The sequence below is a fragment of the Metschnikowia bicuspidata genome, assembly GCF_001664035.1.
Source record: "Metschnikowia bicuspidata var. bicuspidata NRRL YB-4993 chromosome Unknown METBIscaffold_3, whole genome shotgun sequence".
In the NCBI taxonomy this organism is placed as follows: domain Eukaryota; kingdom Fungi; phylum Ascomycota; class Pichiomycetes; order Serinales; family Metschnikowiaceae; genus Metschnikowia; species Metschnikowia bicuspidata.
This window is the reverse complement of record NW_017387733.1, coordinates 565,543-570,233: the sequence shown is the minus strand read 5'-3', so window position 1 is coordinate 570,233 and position 4,691 is coordinate 565,543.

The window sequence follows — 4,691 nt, the reverse complement described above, 5'->3', positions numbered from 1 at the left end:
TTTTTTTTTTTTTTTTTTTTTTTTTTTTTTTTTTTTTTTTTTTTTTTTATATATCATCACTAGTAGCTCTGGAAACACACGAATGATGATGCGAATTCTCATTTTAATAAGTGTTGAAATACAACAACTCTTAGCTACACTGCTGCACCCTATATGAAGTTATTATTTATAAACTGAGTATGGAAAACAACGATACTGTAGAAACAAACTTCAAAATAAGAACTATATTAGACTTCGACAATCGAAGAATATCGAATGGATCAAACAGCATCGATGCTTTATTTGCGCATATACGAGAATATGCTACTTAGATATTGACGCATGGCCAAATGAGTGGTCCTGGTCAAAGTAAAGGCACTAGTTGCCTCAAATTTGATGCTAAATAACAAATTCGCTCTGTTTTTTGAATGATCTGGGTAACTGAAGACAGGCGTCTAATACAGATTATGAATTTTTTATCTGAAGGTTCACTTAGAAGTGTTGGTGAAAAAGCGTATCTTACCACAGCAAAGTATCTGTCTGGAATGTTTCTCTTATCTTGGGTTAATAAACCCTATATAATCATCCAACTGTGTTATTCCAAGCGGAAGGAACATTTCATACTATTATTTCTTCCGGTATATTGCAATGCTCCGAATTTTGTTAAGCCTATATAATTTTAGCTGTGGAATCGTGTGCGGGCTTGGAACGAGATGGTTCATTTCTGCTTTTAAAAAACGGATGTAGAGAACATGTATACCATAAGGGTACTATGTGGAAATAAAAGTACTATGTAGAGAGGAATGTATTCTGTGGACTTCAAAGTACTATACCGGTGTGAATGCTAATCGAAACTGTCTGCCAAATTTACAAGCTATATGCAAATGTATTTAACCCTCATATTTTTCCGAAACATCAAAATTTTTAAGCTGTCTTTTTTCCACCTCGAGTTATGCGTTGAAAAATAATTTTACCCGCAAGGGCTGCAGTGTTCACATGCTCACAATCACCCTAACACGATGCAAGCAGATTGCTCAAACATCGAAAAAGACTTTGAAAAAAGAAGTCGGGAGATGAAATGAGAATTTGAGAGCTTAAAAGGAGAGAAGTGAGGTAAGAGAAGTCAGAACAGAAGAAGTGAGGAAGGTTGAAATCTCTTTATTCAAATATGTGTTTGTTCAGTTTTGGCATAGACTGGTCATGTATTCAAATCATGCGATTGTTAATCTATTAGCTTAACAGATTATATCCACTGACAACAAGGGTGAAGTAAACTCACTGAGAGTATCATTCTGGGCTGTTGGTACTTTTCAGAAATTCTCCTACTTTAGATTTTTTGTTTGACTTATGGTCCTTGCTCAAAGCAATAAAAACCGTGAAGGACAGGAAAACTTTTCACATTGTGTGAATGTTTTACCAGTATTTTTACATGTTATGCAACACTCTTTGGTATAGGTAGATTGAAATTAGATTAGAACACAAGACATAAACGGGAGTGTAAATTTAAACTCTTCATCAGAAATGCAACACATGTTGTTTGTTGTCCCCTCATTGTGAGACCTGAGCATCGTTTACAGACCAAGAGAAACCGAGAAAAATTTGACCATTGTGAAATATCAGCTTCGATAGCTGCGCACGCGAATTCTTTGTACATCTAAGTCATCTCCCGCTAAATCTTTTGTTCAACTAAAAAGCTCATGGCTTCTAAAAGTGGTTCTTGTAAATTGGGGAAACCTTGGATCAGACACATAGCTAAGGCGTTTTCTTAATTGAATATGCAGAGATTATATCTAATCCTGACAAGTGACTTTTGAACGTTCAACTAATTGTCCAAAAGTGTGTCAAATTTAAATTTTCTGAAAAGAGACGTCTTATTTTTAAAACAATATTCGATTCTGCATAAGTTTTAGTCACGGTTGTGGCTGGGATCATTTTTCTACAGTCTGGATCTGTAATCTTCATGCCATTTCGGCATTAAATAACACAATAGAGACAGGGTTGGATGTAAAAGTTATTGCGAGAAAGGTAGGAGAGCTTATAAAGATCTGAACAGAATGTGTCTAAGGAAAAAAAAATAAAGACGAGAAGAAAATCAAGAAGACAGAATAGGAGAAACAACCTGGACAGGATTCACGAAATTTGAATCACGACAAGCAAGAACAAGTGAGTTTGGGCCATGGCCCCGGGACTTGAATTGGCACAATGATAGGCGTAACAAAGCATAAAATGTGTAGATTTTGAGAATATAGGCAGGAGATAATGGAATATCATCATTGTATTATATACTGTAGAGTCATTTATAGAGCTTCAGAATTATGTTGTCCGAGAAAAGTCAGACAGAAGTATTCGATACCTTTACCAGACTGATTGCTCCATCGAAAATATTCGATACCATAATATTTGTGTTTAAAGAAGTATCAAAAGTCTTTGTGTTTGAATTTCTAATATAAATATAGAAAACAAATCATACAATGGACATAAAATCCGGCGGATTTATCTTGATGTCGGCTCTTGAGTTTAGTCGCGTCTCAGTATCAATGTCGTATTGTATATTTTTTATCTAATGAATAACTTTTTGAAAATGTTGCGAGTTGGTACTTTCAAATTTGCAATTGAATACCTGTTCCAGCTCAAAGCCGGTGTAATGAAGGCCCGGCCTTCTTCCTGGTGTAGCCATGCATCAAAGTAATGAAATAAATTAAATAGAGGACAACATTCTTATTAGCTCAGTGATGGGTACATTCTCCCGCTGGGTAATTACGGGTGTCGTAGTATCTGACATCAGGTATGTATAACCTTTGAGTGAGGCATGAAGTATATACAGATTGAATTTCATGAGTATTGATAGAATAGAATCGTTAAAAGGAATGGGTCTTATATTTATTATCTTTCAATGAACATTCGAATGTTGTTAATCAGGTTATTAAATAAATAGTATGGTCAAAAAAAGCTGAACTACAATGTCCCAACTCTCGAACATTCTTTAATTCTGAGAGAGCTTGATGCATCAAGAGGCCTCGAAAAGAACTATATTCTTTTATTTTCCGGGAAGGGTTCAAAATCTAGGGTAAAACATCTAGGCCGGTATATGTACATATAAACCCGCAAAGAGCAGAAAAATAGACCAATAGCCCCATGGATGTGGAATGAATCAGTTATTTTTACCATCGAATCAACAGCATATTTTTTAATATATTACAAGAATACTGAAAATAAATCATGTAGTGGCTCTGGGCTTTGCACTGCCGGTCTCTACGAATTCCTTTCTTACTCAAAGGGAAACAGTCTGTTTTGGCACTGAATATATAGTAGGCCATGAGGACATCACACGTCCTAACCAAAAAGAAGAACAAACGACAAAAGAACAAAAAGAGAGAAAAGAAGCAGTCTGAATAACTGAAGAAGTGTGATGAGGAAGTCTGAATACTAAAGGAACACAGCAAAAGAGAGACAAGAACAGGGATTCGGCGAGAGAAATCTGGATGAGAAAATTGAATAAAAGCATAATCTGAACAAGTCAGCCTACTAAAAATACTTTGACAAATAACCCGATTATCCTGAATAAGAGGAATCAAAACGTGAGCGGCACCTGGCCCTGAATTGGCACCGCGACTATTGGAGGTGCAATACACAGTTTTCTTTCTGCATCTTCTTTGGCAGTTTTTAATCTTGATTCCATACTTCTCTTCTATATACTTTGTTTCTGTTTAAACTTGATCTATTTTATTTCGCTGGCAGAATCATAAATCATTATACGTGTTAAATTTTAAACTAAAAGTTTATGAATCATATTATGCTGAACATACTTCTTTTAACATTAACCCCGATACATGGGGGATATACTCCCTTGAGGGATGTATAACTTCCAGTCATTTATGGTGAATATATCGCGGATCAAACTTATTTCTAATTCTTTCGGTCTTCAGCGGTACATCCCAAATTCTTGTAACTATCTTTTTGTTGAATGAACGTAAACCTCGTACAAAGTACATGATTCTTTCTCTAGGAATTAAAATGCCTTTATCAATTTCGGGATCTATTAAATATTTACTAATTGAATGCCCTCCTTTTGGGCGGGTATTGTTATTGGTATTATTATTGTTCTCTCCCAAAGAAAGTTATATATATATGAATAGATACATCAACTAAGAATATATGATGCTCGGCTACGCCGGGGATGTCTTTTCTAGTTTTACTGATTACCCATATACTTGTAAGCATCAATCTTAACATCAATATCAACATCAACATCAACATCAACATCAACATCAACACCAGACTCGTTTTAATATCTTTTTGATATCATTTCTAATATTAGGCTACATGCGTTAATGAGATCAGCAAAATAATCTTTATAATATTTATTATCTCTATTGTATGTAGGAGATGTGATAATGATACCATAATCCTCTTGGGCATACAAGTACTATACATCATAAATCTAAGCCTAAAACCGCTTTGTGGTTAACCTCCAAAAAACTTATCATAAAATGAGAGGGAAGAACATACATATTACTTTCCTCCGTATGTAAGTACAAGATGAATCCCCAAGAAGGCCATTTGATCCCCAGCGAGCATAAAACTATTCATTACAAGATCTCGAGCTAGTTTTATGAAAAATTTAGAATCAACCAACTGTTTGTCGTGACTTATGAATACTCCAATAAATTTTTCTATTCCACAATGTAAAGCTAAAAAATTAATTTAATAAA